Genomic DNA, 21,734 nt, shown 5'->3' with positions numbered 1-21,734 from the left:
ACAACGAAAATGCTATTGTACCAAAATCCAAAAAAATTTGCGAACTAAACAAGATCCCACATTATTGCACTACTGCCTTATCAGACGATATTCTAATATTTTTTGTGATATTGATATATACCTCATAATGTATACTAACAAGAACTTCCGTACACTCAGACAAACCGAGCATGGATAGAACTGGAGAAGATTTGGCCTATTTATACATTTTCGTAACAATCAAAATATCTCAAACTATTCTTCATTCTATTTAGAAATTCATAATGTTCAAATAACTCACATATTACACTTGACTTTCCCACATTATTTTCTGGCATCCAATATATTTCAAAACATTCTGCAAACCAAATACATGAACTGTTTCCAATCACTCATGCACATGGCATGTCTAAAATAGAGAGGCGAGCATATAATCCAATATGTACACATCAGATCTAAAACTCTAGGAAAAAAGTGGAAAGAGGATAAAATGTGATCCGTTGTGAATCATAAGGTGAAGATCACACTAAATGATTAGCAACTATATCAGAAATATGTCTCTGCCACCAAAATGAAATAGAAGGTTCTTCCAGTCTTCCTTGATCCTCCTCATTTACCATGGAAAATTCTTGTACCATCGTGTCATTAAAATCCATTAGTGTGACGTTCTGGATCCATATTCCACCCTGAAAATGCATTTGTAATAATATCTAGTCATTCATGTTGGTTTAGTATCTATTTACATGGGGCACAAAAAGAAAGCGGTAACAAGCCACTTGTTGGGGATCACCACCTCCGGAGGACACGCGTTCGAAGGTTACAGATGCAACGACAGCTGCAACTAACCCACTTTCATAACCTTCGGGCGGTCTGCTGTTCTTTTCTATGATACGCAGGTCAAAAGATCCTTTCCAAGGATGCCACTCCCCCGCAAGGGTTCGCACGAAGGTACCGCAACGCCTGCAAGAATGGATTGGGGTCGCCAAAGACCCTCGGACCCGGGTCGCCGAGTCGTGGTCCGGAAGGCGGATCATTTCCGAAACCTCCGTGAACCTTCGGAGCACGAAGAGAAGCGTGTCGATTACGATTCGAAGAGAACTGACATGACTTGAACGACTCTTCAACCGCGAAGCATGAAAGGACTAGGATAGGGTCTCGAAAGTGCTGATATTAGGTCCAGATGTATGGGCAAAAATGTAAATATACCGTGGAGGTTGGGGGTATAAATACCCCCGGTTTTCTACACTGTAACAACTTTTTGATCTTTGGACAAGCTCTCTTTGAGTCATCCGAAGGTCTTTGAGTACCTTGCTCGCTCCTTTCCTTTGCCTGTCTGGGATCCTATTAACCTTCGGGTACTGAGACCCCAACACCACTTTCACGCTAGAGTTTGTTTTTTATCAATGTCTAAGTAAAAAAATGCATCATTTAGCATATAGCATGGCACTTGTGTACTTGTTTTCTGCATGAGCAAAAAGCTAATTCACTTGCTTTCTAACTATATATTTAGAAATGACACTACCTTGAAATCATCTTTACTCAAACAATATGATTTGCATATCAAATATTTCTGTACTGGATATATGCTTACATAATGTGATTTGCATATAAAATATGATTACACTTTTGTACCATCACACTTTTCAACCAGCAATATTGAAGAATAGGTGTAAAGTTAAGAAGTAGGACCTAGTTGCGCATGTAGCGCTAGTTAACTTTACGAAATTGAAGTACAAGTAACACATTTTCACAATTGCAAAATGAATAAATTTCCAATCTCCTAGTTGTCATAGAAGAAGTTCATTTTACTAAACTGAAGTTGAAGTAGTGTATCAACTTGGTACTATGACATCTGTGCATATGAACCAATAAAGAAATTGGAAACTTTAAGATTTGAGGTCTAGTAGAAAACAAGCCAAAGGTCCACCCTAAAAGTACCGGTATGAAAATGAACCGGCATAGGTACCGGTTCATCTTCATACCAGTACTTTTGGGGTTGATGGAATCTATGGATGAGCCTTAGGTACCGGTTGGTCCAACCGGTACCTAAGGCTCACCATAGGTACCGGATGGTAACTTTTACATTAGTACCGGGTGGTACCATCAACCGGTACCTATGGATGAGCCTTAGGTACCGGTTTGTAACACCAACCGGTACATTAAGAGCCTTAGGTACCGGTTGGTCATCCAAGGGTTACTTCAAAAGGAAAATATCTCTCTTCCCATCACAAGTGATGTGTAGGTGAGATGGTAAGAAAGGTGCACGTAACGCAAGAAGTACCAAGTTCGAATCCCAGCCACCACCGCATGTATATTTTTGACAAAAATGAATGCCATTGGTACTGGTTGTGTTACCCGGTGTTAAAGCTAAGAGCCTTTGGTCTCGATTTCGGGGTACCGGTTGGAAAAACCGGTACCTAAGGCCCTATTCAACCGGTGCCTAAGGGCCTTTTTCCAGTAGTAAACTGGTTCAATGCATCAATAAAATCAATACATGGATCAGTCCACACACGATCAGTCTACTAATCAAAATGCTTGGATTTATTCATGTACAAAATGGCTATAACCAAGCAAAGTGATAATTAATTAATTTGAATTCAAAAAAAACAATATAACAGCTATAAACGTTACCACATGGCACAAATAATATTATGAGTATTGTCTTTTGCATAGAAGGAACTAGGAAGATGCAATGAACTACTCTTTTGTAGCAAATGCAGTGGCTCGGGCAAAGAGCTATTACTGAATATACCAGAGCTGAAGTCATTGACCAATGATCTTTGAAAGGTGTGATGTATTTCTGAAACAATGAGTAATACAAAAGCCAGGTAAACCTTTTTGTCCCTGTTACCGGAACAAGTTACGGGCCTAAATGTCTACCATCAGAGTTTTGCACTGGAGGTGTATCAGATAGTGTAACAAGTTACAAGCCAGATTTCCGGTACCAACTATTATGGTATTGTTTAAGGATCAAATTTTATGAAGAAAACTGTTAACTCCTTTCTGCACACACCAAACTCCCTGGCAAACTCATTCTACTATATATGAATCCCACACAAAAAGGAGCAAATATAATTCAAACTCATCATATTTTCAATCTGTTCATATGAATGACAACATGCTCAAATCAGCACCGGTGTGAAACTTAAAAGATATGTCTTCCAACTAGTTATTACTGTATGGACTATACTTATCCGAAATCTAGAGACGGAGCCAGAGGGTGCAGGGGACTGGAGCCCCCCCTACTGTCCAAAGACTTCCATGGGAGATAAAGGGGAAGTAACCAAAATTCATGTGCACAGATCAGAGCTGAATAAATCTGAGCATGGTATTCAATTTGCCGACAAGATCTGTGCAAGACCCATAACTTTGCAAAAGAAAAAAAAAACTTACATAGGATTGGCTCCAGGATTGGGGGCAAAGCCCCAAATTTACTGGATTGAGTCTGATTTAGATCCATTCGAGCTAAGGGTTGCCGCGTGCACAACTGAAACAACAACAATTGTTGAATCTACATCGATAATTTCTTCATTTGCGGAACTAATTGCAAACAAATCAAATCAGTGCGCAAAAAGATATGTGAAAAATAGTACTTGTAACATTCGCTGCGCCATGGGGCCTTCCGCGAAGCTAGCCTTCTCCGGCTCCGGGGTCATCTCCTCTTTCTGCCATGGATATTGGAGGGCCGACCTCAGATGATGGTGCGCCCAGACCCTGCTCTATCATGATGTCGTACCGTCCATGGCGACATGGTGCAAGTTGGCTTGAGGGAGAAGGGCCTGACCAAGGGAATCCAATGCCAAAAATGCCTTGCAGTGTGTCTCGTTTCCCAAAGATTTGCCGTTGTGTTCAGTTGGAATTTTTTTTAATTTTAACCTATTTTTTAATTTTATTTTAAAAATAACCCACCTGGATATATATTTGCAGATCTAACCTTTTAGTCGCGCCGGTCTGCGTGGCGTGACAAAAACACGCTGTCGCGCCACATGCATTGGCGTGACAAAATATGCCACGTTGGCACGCTTCGGAGCGCTCGAAAGGGGTGTCTGCCAGCTCATATTCCACGTGTCAACCTTGTCATGCCACTCCCACCGGCGTGACAGTACAGCCTTGTCACGCCACCCCCACTGGCGTGACAAGGTCTGACTTTAGAAAAATCATATCTTTTTCATACAAACTCGGATGTAGATGATTTTTATACGAAAATTATAGCTCTCAACGAGATCTACAACTTTATAGTTTTGAATTTTTTCATTTGAAGTCATTAAGATGGTTAAATAATTGATTTAAATTTTTGACAGCATATTAAGCACTTTACCTCTATCGGATCATCTCTAACTTGACATGTTTATCATGGTTCTATAAATTAAGTTCTATATAATGTTTGATATATGAAATAATATGGACTAAATAATAATAGTTCGATAAGATATAATGATAAATCAAACTATATCATCCTTGTGTATGAAATATAATGCAACACTCTAGATATTAATTATAGCTATAAGCTAGATCAAATTATAGCTATAAGCTAGATCAAGTATTTTTTTTTGAAAGATTAAGATCTTAAAATATGATAACAGTTTGAAAAAGATACAAATGTGTAAGTTTTATACTAGTAATTAAGTGGTTTAAATGAAATGAGTACTTTGTTGTTCTCCATCTTATGGCCTTCTTTTCACTGTATCTCCTTTGGTCAGCGCAACGCTTATCGATTGCACTGCTTGGTTTGGCTAGCCAAGATCATCGCTTAAGGTGCCTTCATGGTCCCACCGCTCTAGATATAAATTATATTAATAAGCAAGTGTTGTTATAGAAAAAAAGTGAGCCACCACGTTCGTCGAGAGAGTCTAGAAATTTATACATTAATCTAAAAAGGAGAAGGATTTACACAATTGGATTTTACGAAGAACTAATGATCTAAACTGACTCAAGAGGCCATATCATATACAATTGAAAAATATCTAATTTAATAATTAAAGAATTAAAAAAATTAGAATATAATTATAGAGTTGATCCTGATAGAGAAGTAAAATGATGGGGCATGCCGAATAAAAAATTCGTCAGACTTTCCCACCCAATCAAGACTACGCCGTATGCCACGTCTAATGGGGATCAAAATAGGTTGATCCTGATAGATGGAAGTAAAATGATGGGGCATGATGATGGGGTCAAAACAACATAATATATGGATGTAAAAGAATGACACAATTATTGATTGTTTTATATGCTTATTTGTATATGGGCTTCCAACAACGTCAGGGACCGTAACAAATTCGGCACGACGGTAGTAGAGAAGTCTCCATACAGGTGGTGGCGGCAAAACGGTTGTACATATGCACATGTAACTTCGGAGTTGATTTGTACAAAATAGATATAATGTATATGCACATAATTTGATAGGCAATGTGAAAATATGTATAATAAGACTTAGTGATGTATAGTGGTTGAAGAACAAACTCTAGGGGGAACAAACAAAATAGCCTGCTACAACAAAGTATTTATAATAAAAAAACAAAACGTAGCAAAACTAGCCACGCTATTAGCATGAACCAACTCACAAGTTAAAGCTATAATTAATAATACCTAGAGTGTTGCATTATATTCCGTACTCAATGATGATATAGTTTGATTTCTTATTGTATCTCTTATCGAACTATTATTATTTAGTCCATATTATTTCATATATCAAATATTATATAGAACTTAATTTGTAGAACCATGATAAACATGTCAAGTTAGAGATGATCCGATAGAGGTAAAGTGCTTAATATGCTGTCAAAAGTTTAAATCAATTATTTAACCATCTTTATGATTTCAAATGAAAAAACTCAAAACTACAAAGCTGTAGATATCGTTGAGAGCTACAATTTTTGTATAAAAAATCTCCATCTGAGTTCGTATGAAAAAGATATGATTTTTCTAAAGTCAGACCTTGTCACGCCAGCGGGGGTGGCGTGACAAGGCTTAACTGTCACGCCGGTGGGAGTGGCGTGACAAGGTTGACACGTGGAATATGAGCTGGTAGACCCCTTCCGAGCGCTCCGAAGCGTGCCAACGTGGCACATCTTGTCACGCCAATGCATGTGGCACAACAGCGTATTTTTGTTACGCCACGCAGACCGGCGCGACCAAAAGGGTTAGATCTGCAAATATATAACTGGTGGGTTATTTTTATAATAAAATTGAAAAATAGGTTAAAAATAAAAAAATATTCGTTCAGTTGGCTTGTCAACCAGCCAGCCAACACATAACAAATCAGCATCAACTAGTAACCAGTAGCCAGCCAATAATATTTTTCTCTTATAATAAATCAGCAACAGCTGCCAGCTATAGCCAGTCGAACGAATGCCTCACGAGCTCACCAACTGGGCCCGTGATTCGAAGAGGTGGGACCAACTTGACTGCAGGAATCAAACTACACGATTCGGATTCGTGGTGCACGATCGATGGTTAGAAATTTGCCAGCCCGAGCTGGCACCTTCGGAAAAATCACACTCGAAACCGAATGCGTGACAGCTTTCCCCCAAAACACGTCACTCCAGTACCCAAACGAAGGGGCATTGCTCTCTCGATTTTTGTGGCCGTCAGATGAACATCCGATGCCTCTCCTTCATCTTCTACAACCTAATGTCGTTCGAGCTCCCTTGCCCCTGCTGCCGCTCCACGTGCCAGTGCCAGGTGGCTGTAGCGGATGGGATATATAGGGCCTGGAGCTCCGTGCCGGCAATATGTTTTAAATTAATTTGATGGTCTATCCTCATGTCTTATTGCATAATTCAATCCGTGCGTGTCAAGAATCCGAATGAGTTGATGAAAATGGCACAACTGCTAATTAAAGGCTTCGACGTTAGCGGCAAGAATCATAGGAAAATGGTGAAATAATTGGAAGAAGGACAGAGAAACTAGATTAGGATTTATTTAGATATCTCGGTACTCTGGAGTGTTGCTTGGTGCATCCTGCCTGTTTCATGCCTTCCCGCTCCTCATGGGTGAGGTTTGCACTGGTTGTTGCCTTGTTGGCAGCTGCATGCAGTGGCTCCGCGAGTGTCCTCCCTTTGGCTCCGGTGCAATCTCCTTGTTGTTCATGGTGGTAGAAAATCAAATGTCGGGTGGTGTTTGCACCGCTTCGGTCATTCCCCTCAAGGATTCCTTCTCTTGGGTGGTGTTAGACTGTGATACGTGAAGTCCGGATGTGTTGGAGGTGTCTACATCAGCTTCAAAGAAGGTCGTCGTTTTTCGGTGAGCTTTGGCTTGCGTGTCCTTCACAGCCTTTAGTCCCTGTTCTGCTGGGTGTTCCCTTGTAACACCCCCATGTGTTAATTACCTATAAAACCACCTCATGATGGAGAGATACCAAGTCAAGTGCTAAGTTACTTAAAAAGAAGACCTATAGAGAGTACATCTCTTCAAAAATCCTTATAATGGGGTCAAATGAGAGGAATTTTTTAGAATAACAGAGATCTTAGTGATCTGGCTAAAACAAAATTTTTGGCTGATACAACTAGAGAAAAAACTGCTAGACTTTATTGCACTTCTATAGTTGGGAAAAAAAGACTTCAACCAATCGTTGCTTAGTGGCCTTTGTGGTGGAAGAAATTTTTGTGGCAATGGACTGAACCTCATGGTAGGTCGGGAGGCATCTTAGTAGGGGTTAACTTGGACGAGATGGACATATGAAGTATTGAGGATGGGACTACCTTGTGAAGTTTAGGCTAAGAAGTAAGAAGGACGATTTCCACTAGGTTCTAGTTGCTGTTTATGGGGCAGCACAGCTAAGTGTTAAGGAAAAAAATCCTAACGGAACTAGTTCAGGCATGCAGTAGGAAAAGAAACCCTTACTACTAGGAGGTGATTTCAATATCATTAGAAACCCAAGTGACAATCCTAGGCTAAAATCTTGAGTACCATTAATTGCATGGTTTGCTCTGTATAAATTAATCTAGGGTTTAGCAATGTGTTTTTTCATTAAAATACCTAAAATTTTTACCCTGCCTAAAATGTTCGACACCAAAAATTGTGTTTAGATTTAGTTTACGATTTGCCACATGGTTGCCTTATGTATTATTTTGAAAACAGATTTTCTGCCTAGTATTGGAAATTGAAAGCACCACACCTTTTTAAGCGAAGTAAGTAATGTCAGTTTAGTACTCTCTATAAATGATTGTCTTGCATGATAGTAACTTTGGGTTTCTTTATAGTGAAATGTGTGTTTTATTGTTTCCTTTATCAATACATGCATGTGCATTTCATGAAGAGAAGCAACGGTATTCGAACTATCAAATACAAGGCATCCGTGGCAGCTCTAATTTCAAGCCCGTATTCGATCTATCAATTCAAATTACTTTTGATCTCCCCCCACATGATCCCAACTATACATGATGAGCTAACAATTCCATATGTATATATGATGAGAGAATCCAAATATACATGGACTATTATAGGCAATCATGTCCTATCTAATCAGCAACATAGAGTGTTGGTTTTCACTGAATGAGCTGAAAGGCATGCTTTGTGTAATCCCCTATTCTGTTGAGTATCTCAAGTGGGATCTTTTCCGAACTTGTTTGCTTGTCACTGCCATCAAATTTTCATGTTTGGAAATCTGCAGGAGAAGAAGAACTGCACACTCTGTCCTTGGCCTTCGTTGCCTGTGGATTCAAAGTTTGGAAGTGAGATCATCTATAAAGAAGAGTAAACAGTACAACAGGAGAAAATTTGCTGGTGAGATCATCCATTAGAGATACTGCACCCGGTCTTTACAATCATATTAACAGGTATAGCAAAATTTCTAACGAAAGGCACCGAGTTGCGCGCTAAATACTAATAACGTTTGTGCGAAAAAGAGTGAGCAATTCTTCAGTTTTCGTCAAAAATTGCAGAGAGATCAATGTATCCATACGTCCATAGCAATGCATGGAGATCGATAATCGATCTTTGCGTGCATACCTCATTGTCCCAGTTGGTGCATAGCGTGACGACCATTAGCAGCAGGACTTGCACCAAGAGGCCACAGATGATGCCCAACCACAGGCCCTGTTTCTCCAAGCAATGCAATGCACGATGTCAGCCAAGACCCAAAAACTACCAACAACTACGCTTACTGAAACTTTATCAGATATGAGAGAAAAGAGATGGCCGCTCACCATCCCGCCAACGCGCAAGACGAAAGCTATAAGGTAGGCGCAAGGAATGCCGGCGACGTAGTAGGCACCAAGGTTAATGCAAGCACCAATCTTCTGCCATCCACAGCCTCTCGCCACACCTGCAATCACATCAGGTCAGATCGATCGAGGTCGAGGAGAACAATGACTGAATGAGCATTCGTTCGTATCTTAGGGCCGATGATTTTGAGTAACATATTTAGTCGGATTTCTCAGAAACTTTTCGTTCAGGATAGATGGATTCAAGCGAGCAAACTCTCAAACTCTGCACCTGAAAGGACACACTGGATCCCATCGAAGAAGTTGGACACCGCGATGACCAGCATCATCCTGGCCACGTACGCCACGTCGCCACCACCTCCTGGACGTTGCTGTAGGCGCGGCCCCAGATGTAGCGGACGCAGACCAGGATGAGCCCCACGGCGAGCCCCTCCGAGACGGCCAGGAGCACCACCACGCGCACCGCGAGGCGCGCGGCCTGGGGCCGCCCCGCGCCCAGCTCGTTGGACACGCGAGTGCTGCGGCGTGCGTGCGTGCACAATTGTGTTGTTCGTCGTCAGACAAATGCGAACAATCATCCCTCCATGATGGCAGGCATTGATGTCGTGGATTCAGTTCAGATTGTAGTAGAAGTTTTACCAGATGGCCGAGCCAAGCCCAAAGGGGATCATCCACACGAAGGCAGCAGTGTTGAGGCTGTCAAAGATGCACATTTTATGCAGAGTGTTCAGGCAGCGACGAGGCACTAGTTGCATAAAACTTGGAGAAAATCAGTAGAGTTTACAACCTGATCGACAGCACGGACGTCTCCAGTTCGGGGTTGGGAAGAAGGCCTGACAGGAGCACGATGAGCTCAAACGACCACATCTCCAAGCTGAAACCAGCAGGTTACATCGTCAGTGAAATGAGACAGCTGATGTGCAGAAACTTCATGTTTCAGAGCTCACCGCCCAAAAGAAAAAAAAAAGCACAGCAAGCTTCGCTTACCAGACCATGAGAGCAGATGGGATGGCGAGCCTGAAGAAGCCGAGCGCGTCGCGGAAGGCCTCCGTAGAGAATCCGGTCCACGCGTCCCTGCACGCGCTCGACACCCTCACGTAGACGGCCAGCACGGCGACGTTGATCCAGTAGGAGACGGCGTTGCTCAGCGCCGCGCCTCTGCTGCCCATGCCGAGGCCGAAGACCAGCGCCCAGCACACCACCAGGTGCCCAGGTGGCACGCCGCGGCGGCGCCGGCGGCCGCCATCACCGGCACCACGATGTTCTGCGTCTGGAGGAACCGGACGTGGCACTGCAGCAGGCCGTAGGCGAAGAGCGCCGGGATCATCCACTGGGCGTAGGCGCCGGCCTCCGCGGCGATGTCCGGGTCCTGGCCGAACAGGAGCAGGACTCGCCGGTGTAGAACCAGACGACGGCGAGGGGGATGCTGACGACGGTGAGGAGCAACATGGCGCGCTGCATGTAGATGCCCAGGAGGTGGTGCTGCCCGGCGCCGAACGCTTGGCCGCACAGGGTGTCCAGGGCGCTGGCCATTCCAAGCTGCATGCTCAAGACATAGGCAAATTAATGAGTTGTTTTTTTTCTTGTTTGAAAGAGAGTTGAAATATTTTTCACTGCATAGAAGAAGATACACATCGAGTAATAATAAGGCCAGTTGATTCATATGAGCATCTCCAAAAGCCTAACTAAATTTCACCAAACCACCCAGCCACCATTGCCACCCATAACCACCTCTGGTTGCTCTGACTAATGACCATTGCCGCCTTTGTCCACCATTTCTCGGCATGATTGAAGACGTGGAAAATTCCTTTTGCCACCAAAATGGGTGAATTTCTTGGAAAACTCAAAAAAGTGGACGGTGATTCAGGCGTTTGACCGGTAAACGAATTTAATTTTTTAAATGAAATTTGCCTAGAGTTTGATGAAAATTTGGGCATTAACCACTCCCGGAGAAGACGGTGGGGAGAATTATGGAGATACTGTGAGAAGCTAAGGACAAAGATGGGAAAGTATGCTGTTTCTACCTTGTTAACCGCCATGAACTGAGAGCCACAAATAAGGCCTATAATTACGGTTCATTCAGGTTTCTGTACCTAGAAGAGGACACGAGCTTATATATGGGCAATATAGTCGAGGCATAAAAATACGGTTGAGGAGTTCAACTTTGATTGAATTTCTAAGATGGTTCTATTTTGGAAAAATATAAGACGATTGGCGCTGATGCGCGAGCGCATGACCTCACGCTGGCCTGCCTCTGGCCCTTCTTCTCTCCTAGGCCCAGCAACTTCAAGTCAACTATTCCGTGCCTGCAGCATGTATGAGGTGGGAATAGATTTTTCGAGAACTCATACGCAACGAGACGAATAAAACTAGATTCTCACTTGTATATATTTTGATGATGTTTTGCTCTAGTAGCAACTTATGTGATGATGTGCTCTCTTTCTATAGCAAATTATGTGTATATCGGCTTACTGTGGTGACAACTTATGTGTATAGCAATCTTCATTTTGTGTCAACTCATATGTATGACTGTATGATAAATTTTATTTATAGTTACTTATATCTTATATGTGTAGCAATATTATTTTTGTGGCAATTTATTTTTATCACAGAAAATAAAATATTTTTTGTAGTAACTTTTATCTTATATGTGTAACAACTTATACATATGAAATCTTCCGTATTTGTAGCAACTTATGTTTATATATAACAAATAGCAACTTGCTACTAGTGTAAAATATTTTCAAAATATATGTAAGTGAGATCTAGTTTTGTTCGTCTCGTTGAGTAGAACACAATGATATAATCGGTATTCAAAAAGAGGCCATACGAAGGAGATAAAATATTTTTTATGGAGAAGGTTTATGTCAAAAAAGACCTGCGCAGGATAGCTGTATGTGGAGCCAGAAGCAAAGTGGGGCGGAGACGGGTCGCACGCTGTTCGCGCGACCAGTTGCGCAGTATTCTGCTCCGAATCCTTATTCAACCATATGTGACTAAATTCTAGACCTGATCCGTCGGGTTGGGTTGGGTTCAGGTCGGTCACTTCAGATTTTGGGTAAAAAAAATATTGGTCGATACTCGACCCATAACATGGTCAGGTCGGGTTGGGTTCGGGTTTGGGTTGGGTCGGGTTGGCCGTATTTTTGTGTGTAATTTTTGAGTTGAATCGGGGTTTTTTTGAGTTACAAGTCAAATACTTTGGCCCGTACCCGACCCGTCATATGATCGGGTCAGGTCAGGTTGGATTTTTCCGGATGGGTTGGGTTGGATTTATCGGGTGGGGTGGCCCGTGATTAGGTCTACCGGCGAATCCTTAAACCCTGTTTTAACATACTTCCCCTTTTGGGCACCATGAAACCCCCTTCCTGGCAGGGACCCTAACTACATACACTCCATGGAGCCATAGTCACGTTGATAACTACTCCCTCCATTTCAAAATGTAAGTTATTCAAACTTTTTTAAAGAGTCAAACTATTTTTAGATTTGACCAAAATTATAGAAAATATTACAAAAATTTATAGCACGAAATAGAAGTACTACATCTAATGATACTAAGTTGGTATATCTAATGATACTGATTTGGTATAGGAGATGTTAGTACTTACTGTATAATAAATTTGATCAAATTTGGAATATTTTAACTCTCTAATAAAATTGAAATAACATATAATTCAAAGATACAATTTAAAACGGTGGGTGCATCTGTGCCTGGTGGAGAGCTAGAATAGTCGTATAGGCACTTTTGAAAAGTATAAGGGTGTGTTCAGTTGGTGAAAAAAATTGAGTTCTAGTACTGTAGCACATTTCGTTGTTATTTGACAAATAATATGCAATTATGGACTAAGTAGGCTTAAAAGACTCAGCTCGTTCTAATCAGTTAGACTATGTAATTAGTTATTTTTTTAACTACATTTAATGCTCCATGCATATGTCCGAAGATTAGATATGACGGATATTGTGCAAAAAAAAATTTGGAACTAAACATGGCCTAACTTCATCCTCAGCAGAAGACAAACGGCGTTTAAGAGTCAAAAGGTGTGTATGATTTAGATGGCAACTCGGTGATTTTTATATTTTTGCGGGAGCGCTGATCTCGTTCGTCCCCATCGCAGCGGACTGTGTCGCGAGACGGCCGGTGAGGTGTCGGACGGCGACAGGGACGGAGACCCACGGCAGCCGAGACGACGACACTGACACTTGGTACAGTACAGACTACAGGTGGGACCGGACCAGCGGAGAAGAAGCAGTTACGCTGGTGAGCGAGCGAGGACGTACCAGCAAGCTGAAGCCGGTGACGGTGGCGAAGGAGTTGGCCATGGAGGCGCCGGCGAGGGGCAGCTCGCCGAGGTGGCCGACGAACATGACGGAGATCATCTGGATGACGTTCTGCAGCAGCGCGCCGGCAACCATGGGGGCCGCCAGGCGCAGCTGCTTCGTCACCTCCTCGCGCGCGCTCAGGCCGCCGTCGGGCCGGTCCGCGCCGAGGAGCGCCTCCTCCACGCCGCTCGCCTTCGCCATGGCTGCCTGTCGTCGATCCTCGCGAGCCTGGTCTCGGTTGCAGTGCTACGTATGTCTTGGGAGCTATCAGACTGACAGACTCGCTGAGAGGAAGACAGAGGAGGAGGAGCAGAGATAGAGAAACTAAAGAAGAAGCCATCTCATCGGCGGCTGGATCATCTGCCCGGCGCGGGGAATCACCCATTGGGTCAACCGATGGCGTCACATAGCGGGCCACCGTGGTAGCCTGGTAGGAGTCACACGATAGTCAGACTGTCATGCAGGATGAATAATTTTTTTTCTAAATTTTTTATTTAAATAATTTTTACAGCAATAAATAATATTTCACGTTTAAAAATAAATATTTCAAAAAATCTTTAATGCTTGCCAGGCACCGATATATTAAGCTAACCAGAGCCCAAGTAATAACGAACCATCCCGCGATCTCCTTCAACGACTAATATTAAAAGTAAACCAAGAGGGATCAGACCCTCGAGTTACAAGAATTCTTAGTCTCTAAAACTCAAATCTCAAATGAGGGATTTCATGAAAACAATAGAAACTAAACAACAAGGAAAGAAAGCTAGAAGGCTAAGCTTCAATTCTTCTACGTTCCTGCTCCAACCTTGCCACGTCTACACAAAACAATAATCCATCACATCTCTGTCTTCTTAGAAACTTGATGTTCGGATCATATGTGCTTGTTATGTCTCTATAGGTAAAACTTTACCTTTGGGATCTCCAAAAGCGACGCCTCCAACGAGGAAGCGACGCCAAAGGTGCCATCGTTGCCAGTTCGGAAAATTGAACACGGTTTTCACCAGGAGTCCCGATCGACGAAAAGGCGGGAGGCAAATCGATGACGCCCCAAGAAGTAAACAGCGCCCACAGACCTCGTCATCATTAGCACCGACACAATGCCAAGCTAGGCTTTCGCCAAAGATCCTCCCGCTCCTCTACCAAGTAGAAGGTTACCGCGGTGGCGACAACTAGACTGGAGTCTCTGGGCGGGACTCTGGAGTGCTGACGAGGTCACGCAGCAGCTGCAGCATCTCTGGAGTTGCGAGTAGCCGGGTACAGTCGCGCCGCCGTCGGAGCACCTCCACGCCAGCCGCGCCGCCTAGGGTCGCGCCGCCGCATCCCCCCGACCCGAGAGGACCGGATCCGCTCACTGGAGGACCAAAACCACCGCCCCAAGCCTCCAGATCGGCCGAACCACCGCCGGGACATCGGCCCGACGCGCCGCTCTGCGCTGCCCGTCGCATGAGGGGAGGAGCTGCGGCAGCAGATCCGGAGGTGAGAGCCCCGGATCCGCCCGAGTCCGGCCAGAAACACGCCGCAGATGCTGCTGCCCACCACCCAGCCATGGCTCCAAAGCAACGCCCCGCCCCGGCGCTGGAGGCCTCCACCGACCATTTCGCCCCGCCGTCGCCTTCCTCGCTGGCCGCCGAACTTCTGTGGGCCCGCTCAGGCGACGGCGAAGGAAGCGGGTGGTGGCAGTGGGGGCTGGGTGCGGCGATGTGCAGGGCTCTCCTCGGTCGCCTAGTGGGGGCGACGCGAGGAGGGCTGGGTGCGGCGGTGTCAGGGGTACCTTGGTAGCAACTTTCGCATCGATCCATCACTCTCATGAATAGTTACCTAGCAGGTGCTCTATCCGGATAGGATGAATGTTTCTACCATTCATAGTTCACTTGAATGACATTTTATGTCTGGATATAAGATTCTGATTGCTGTTATGTTCATTGAAAGTGACATGTCCTACGATGAGCACCATATGCTTTAGGCATATATGTTTAAGTAGCTTACCATGTATTTTTTAGGTTTTAATCACTATTATTCCAAGCTTGGTGTGCGCGAGATACAAATTCGATCCATCACTCTCATGAACAGTTATCTAGCAGGTACTCTGTCCAGACAGGATGAATGTTTCTGCTATTTACCAGCACCTAGCTAATATAATGGTACCTCTATAATAGGCCAGCAATGAATGACATACGAAAAGGGTAAAAATAATCTTGGTTAAGTACCAAATGCGAGTTTGTAGGCAATAAACATAATTAATCACACCAGTAGTACATGCATGCGATGTGACACAACAATGTAACTGTTGATAAATATGAACCGGCTTTTCTAGACCAAATAGCAATGACATGTGCTGCTCCCATCTCTATTCAGTGTTTGGTCATATCATATTAATTTATTGCAATATGATTATTTAGTTCCTGTATTTTTCTTATTGTCATGTTCCTATGGCCATTGCATCCCAGGTTCTATCTCCTATCTAGGCATTCCCTTCATTTCAATCCACCCCTGCTCCACTTTTGTCTTCATTGAGTGCTTGGTGTTACTTGAAAATATATTGTCGGATAGCTCATAACTGTAAGTTCCATTAGCATTATAAGGCCCATATAGTACCAGCATATTAGAACAGTCAACAATTTATTGATACCACTATCAAAATGGCCATAGTGAAAAGTCACAATATATATGTATATATAGAAAACCAAAGGATATAAGGCCATGCTTTATAGGGAGACTGCATGTGGTAGTTCCATACACGGCGTATCTCCTGGCAACTAGACTATTTATTTGCTAGAATTCTAATTTTGATTATAATAAGTCTTTCTAATAGCATTTTCATATTCTCGCTATTTCTTCCTATGCATTTCCATTTTTTCTACCAACCAATCATTGAATATATTTATCTTTTACTATCTTATTTTCTACATATATATGTGTATATATAGGTATTGATGTGTGTGTGCCCACATCAATGTGTATTTAGGAAATGTTCAATTAAATCCCTTAGAATGTACATCTATTCCTAGTGTGCAAGGAAAACTGGTATCTGAACAATTTATTGGTTTCCTATCAAATACTTATGGACTCAGTATCTTGGATCCAAACTTTTACGCATCGAGTGGCCTCAAAAAAGTTGAAGCGGCCATCAAAAGAGAGTTGCATGTGTTAGGACATGTACAACGGGAGTAAATGAGTCGTCTGTAAGCGGCTAATTTGATTCCCCGACGGTCAGTTATTGCCGAACCGCGCATTGCCGTCGTCTCACGAGACGACGGCACGGGTTTGTGGACCGAACACAAATCGACGCCTCATCGCCCATTGTACGGCACGGCGGCGACTCAGCGACGGCACGGTGGATCCCGTGCTCCCGTGCTAGATTTCCCGCGCGTGAATCGTTGAGTGGCGGCAAATGAGTTGTATCTGAGATTGAGTTGTGAATTGTTGAGATGGCGGCAAACTGAACCTATTTAAATATAGTGTATGGTCTTTTCTTTTCCAGTTGTCTGTTCACGGTATCAATAGGTCAGTTCATGGTATAAGTCGGTCAGCTGATTCAGGTTCACCGATACGTCAGTCAACTGACCGATACGTCAATTGACCATGTTAGTCGGTCAATTGAATCGGTCGTATGGATTATGGATTGTTTGGCCCGTTAGATGCGCACAAGCACAGTAATTGCATGTAACTTATTTGCATATAACTATTCATGTGATTTATTTCCATACACAAATTATTGTGTCTTGTATGCCACACAACAATACACAAAGATCCATTTCACATATTTGATCACCATGTTTCATGTGCCTAGGCATGTATTAAATAGCTAGCAGACAGCCACACAGACGTACCATTTTACATGTTGTCTGCTCTGTCGTCTGCGTGCAGTATTCTAGAGACACACAGATGGCAGCCGTCTAACCATTGTGCATGCCCTTAGCACAAAGGTCAACTGCGGATGAACGGACTGCATAATGTTCTATAAATGATGTTCACAGCTTAGCTGCTAAGTATGATGGGTCCATTAGTGACAAAGATGCAGAGACTTAAGAGCGTGCTGATTTCTATGTGCATTGATCAGAGATCTGGATGCTGTGTACCGGCTTATCAATATTGCATGGAAGAACCGTAGGGTTTTTTTTTTCTCAGTCTAATGTAAATTATTAGCTTTCCACTTTTGGTTTCTTTGAAGGTCTTTTTGTTGAAATTTAGGAATTTAGGTATTCCAAAATGAGACTTCTCGGTTTGAATGCATGCATGGCTTTGTACAAACAAAAGCACCAGATAGAGCATTTCAATGTTATTATTGTGACGTGTTTGTCATGGGCCAAGCTACGATGGTACTCCCTCCGTTTCAAATTATAAGTCATTTCAAGAATCTTAGAGAGTCAATTTTTTTTCAATTTGACCAAATTTATACAACAAAATAATAACATTTACGATATCAATTAAGTATCATTAGATTCTTTGTTAATTATATTTTTGTAGTATACATATTTAATGTCATAAATTTTTGTATTTCTCTCTATAATTTTGGTCAAACATTGAAATGATTTGACTCTCCAAAATTCTTGGAATGACTTATGACGGGGGTGTAAACCCGTGACCCCTGACGGGCTTGACTCGCGCAGGGGCAGCCCAACCAGTCTCCTGGGCCGGACGCGGCACGGCCCACCAACCAGCGTAGGCAGTTGCCTTCGCTGGTAAGCCAACACGGCTGGGAGCCTGATCCCCCGGGACACATGGAGGCTCCCCGATCTAGCGCCCCGGGTCAGAGCCATACTGGACGACCCGGGCCGTGCGCTCCAAGATTGCCGCCCCACCTGACAGGCGTGCCGGTCAAGACAGGCTCCCGTACAGGCTCCACGACACCTGTTCCCCCTATCTCGCGGCGTAGACATAGGCTGCAGGGCTCTCTGACAGAGGGACAACGCCGCCCGTGCGGGCCCCGCGACACTATGGGAGAGGGCGTCAACGGGCGTCGCCTCCCGCACCGTAATGATGGTCGCCCCTGCACACCACTCCATTACGCCAGCAAGCGTGACCGGACGTCCCCCGTCTGGCCTCGGTAAGGTACCCCTCACCGGACGTACTGTCCTACGGGCAGGGGCTACGCAAGGAAGACGTGAGGTAGCCCTGCAGATAAGGAACGTAGGCCCAGGTGGATAAGACCGGAGATGATCCCCGAGCGACCACCCGAGTGACCAGGCCATCTCGACTGGAATAGGATGGGACAACGCTTGGGCAACCCGTTGCCTAGACCTGGGCATGGGCTGCCCGACCCGACGGACCCGACCCAACCCGCCCGAAAATAGCCCGACCCGACCCGACCCGACCCGAAGAGTTTGATGGGCGGGCTCGGGTCAAAATTTTTGACCCGGTATGACTGACGGGCCGGGCACGGGCTAAAAATTTTGACCCGAAACCCGAAAAACCCGAAGGAACCCGACATTTTACATAGGCCCGGCCCGACCCGACCCGAACCCGACCCGACCCGATTGGCTGTCGGGTCGGGTACGGGCTCAATTTTACGGCTCGGCCACCGGGTCGGGTCGGGCACGGGCCGCTAGAAAAAACACCGGGCTTTTTTTGGCCCGACCCGAACCCGACCCGGCCCGGAGGATGCCCAGGTCTACCGGCGTTGCCCAAGAAAACCAGCCAGACTCAATTCTCCTCACTCCCGACTGACCAAGTGGGCCTCGACGACTGACGAGGACGAAGGACTCCCAGATGGAGCCAAGACACAGCACTAGATATATGTAAATGGGGGCCCCACCTTGGACTATAAAAGGGAAAGCCCCTCACGTAGAAAAGGGTTGGACTCCTAGAGGTTCGACACTGCTAGATTCAGCTTGTAAGCTCCCCTCTGAACTTTGAGCACCCGGACTCGAGAGCAATAGAGTAAGAACACCACCCCATACTGGACGTAGGGCACTTTCGGCCCGAACCAGTCCAAATCCTCGAGACTTTGCGTGCTAGACCATATCCGATCAAGCGCACAACAAACGCGGAATCGAGTAGTTTAGTAGTCGCCTATTTCCCGCAGTGACAGTTTGGCGCTGTCCGTGGGGAGCGCTTTGTCCGTTCACTGCTTCGGCGATTGGATGGTTTCGATCACTCCATTCGCCGCCCTGGCGGCGACCCACGGCGAGACGATCCGCTTCGGCTCCGTGGAGTCTCCCTCCATCCCCCGCGACGGATCATGGACGCCTCCACCATTCCCGCCTTACCAGACCTTCCGCTTCGGGAGTCTGGAGTTCGTCACCGACCAGCTCGGTGCGCTGCGCCTCCACAAGGAGGAAGCCGCCCCGGCGGCCACAGAGGAGTCTGTTCCTCTTCCCAAGCTTCACAAACTGAAGCACCGGCGATCGATCCGCTGGCGCATCAGGAAGCGCAAACCATCACAACCAACCCGTGCGGTTCTCCACCGCATTGCGCTCATGATGGCCTCCAACCCTGCTGTCGAGGACGTCAACTTGGTCCTCTTCTCCCTGGTCGACGTCCCTCGGCAGCTCGCGGGCGGGCCTCCGCTCCTGACACCCCGCTCATTCTCGGAGCGGCTCCCATTCGGCTTGCGCAACTCCTCGAGCGTCTATGCTCAGGAGACGCACAAGGCCACCAAGGGTGCCAGCCCACGACCCAGTTTCGGCCCAGTTCGTGGGCATGACGGGAAGCTACCCTGACTCCGTCCACGACCTCTTGTGCTACGAGGATCCCCTGAGTGATTCCTCTAGCACGGGAGACAACAACCTGGAGGGGACATCCGCACCGCCTCGCGTGTGCGCCATGGTCGACTCCCCCATCGTCGACCCACCGCCAGAGGTGGTGCCGTCCTAGCAGACGCGCACTCCCTCGGACCACCGCGAACGAGCATTCGCCAACGCATAGGCGCACGACGAGGATCTTCGTCTTCGGCGGCAGCACACGCCTCCACCTGTGGACCAGCCTCCGCGGGCCCCCTCCGGGTCAAAAGGGATGAATCCTGCAGGCTCCGCACGTTAGCATGCGCGCGGAGTCAACCGCGACATCATAAATGATGCCCGCATGCAACTCCCACAAGAGTTTCGCGCGGGCCAGAACATCGCCGCGGCCGCGATCCTCCTGCAGACCTTGCTTGAGCCAGAGGATCCGGCCCAGAGGGATCTTCACTGCCAGGTAAGAAACCTGGTGGAACTCGCTGCCATCCAGCAGGCAGAGAGCTCCTCACTGCACCGCCGACAGGCCGCCGCCTCGTGCCCCACCGGCGGCGCGAGTCACCACGGGCGGGAACAGTCTGAAGTACAGCTCCCCCAACCGGTGCAGCAGGCCAACGCGGGCGGCGCGCCACCCCCGGCGGTGGCATCCGCTCCTCTCCCACCGAGGCCGCCAATCCACGGCAGCGTCGGCCCCAACTACGACGCCCGCAGCGTGATCCAAGGCCAGCAGCAGCGCGAGGCACCATGGCGACATCGACCGCGCGGCCGCTCGAGCAGAAGATGCGCGGGCGTACACGCCCAATCCAGAGCACTCACCGCTCCGGTGTGGGGGACGCCCCTGCGACCCTGACATGGATCGCGACCGGAGTCCGAGCCCGGATCCCGCCGGACCAAGCGCCTTCTCCAAGGCGATCCGTGGGGCGCCCTTCCCCAGCGTTTCCGACCGCCGGCAAACATTGTGAAGTATACTAGGGACATGAACCCCGGTGTGTGGCTGGAAGATTACCGGCTCGCATGCTGGGCCGTAGGAGCGAACGACGAACGTTCCATCATCCAGTATCTCCCGATCTGCCTGGGAGAGAACGTCTGCGCCTGACTGGAGTTCTTGCCCGCTGACTCCATCAGCGACTGGGCAGACCTTCGGAAGGTGTTCATCGGCAACTTTCAGGGCACATACGTGCGCACTGGCAATTCTTCCTGCGCGATTACATTCGGCGCTTCTCCAAGCAATGCAACTCGCTCCCCGGCGTCGTCGACGCCGATGTCATCAGCGTGTTCCTCAGTGGGACGCACTGCAAAACCCTGGTCCACAAACTGGGGTGCCAGATGCCGCGCACCACGCACGAGCCCTTGGACATCGCCACCAACCACGCCTCCGGCGGGGAGGCGGTCGGGGCTGTCTTTGAGCGGGACCAGCACGCGGCGAAGGCGAAACATCACAACCCCAACAGGCCTTCCTCAAGCGGTGATGATAGGAAGAACAAGAAGAATCACCGGCCTCCCGTTCCCGGCGAGGTCGCGGCGACCGACCACCAAGATAAGCGCCCTCCCAGAAACAATCACTTCAACCAGCTCCTGGAGAAGCCATGCACCAACC

The 21,734-nt window shown here is 46.3% G+C and overlaps 1 long non-coding RNA gene and 1 pseudogene across 1 annotated transcript; both read right to left on the bottom strand.

Moving 5' to 3' along the window:
• Nucleotides 1-225: 225 nt before the first annotated feature.
• LOC120670193 lies at nucleotides 226-3,829 on the bottom strand. Its single transcript, XR_005673096.1, has 3 exons — nucleotides 3,573-3,829; nucleotides 3,373-3,466; nucleotides 226-665 (listed from the first exon to the last, which is right to left on the bottom strand). It is a non-coding gene; the product is annotated as an uncharacterized LOC120670193 (long non-coding RNA).
• A 4,454-nt stretch (nucleotides 3,830-8,283) lies between these two features.
• On the bottom strand, nucleotides 8,284-13,848 carry LOC120670191 (annotated as a pseudogene).
• Between the last annotated feature and the right edge of the window lie 7,886 nt (nucleotides 13,849-21,734).

This window comes from Panicum virgatum, chromosome 4N (genome assembly GCF_016808335.1).
Source record: "Panicum virgatum strain AP13 chromosome 4N, P.virgatum_v5, whole genome shotgun sequence".
Taxonomy (NCBI): Eukaryota; Viridiplantae; Streptophyta; class Magnoliopsida; order Poales; family Poaceae; genus Panicum; species Panicum virgatum.
This window is presented reverse-complemented; position numbering and strand designations above follow the sequence as displayed.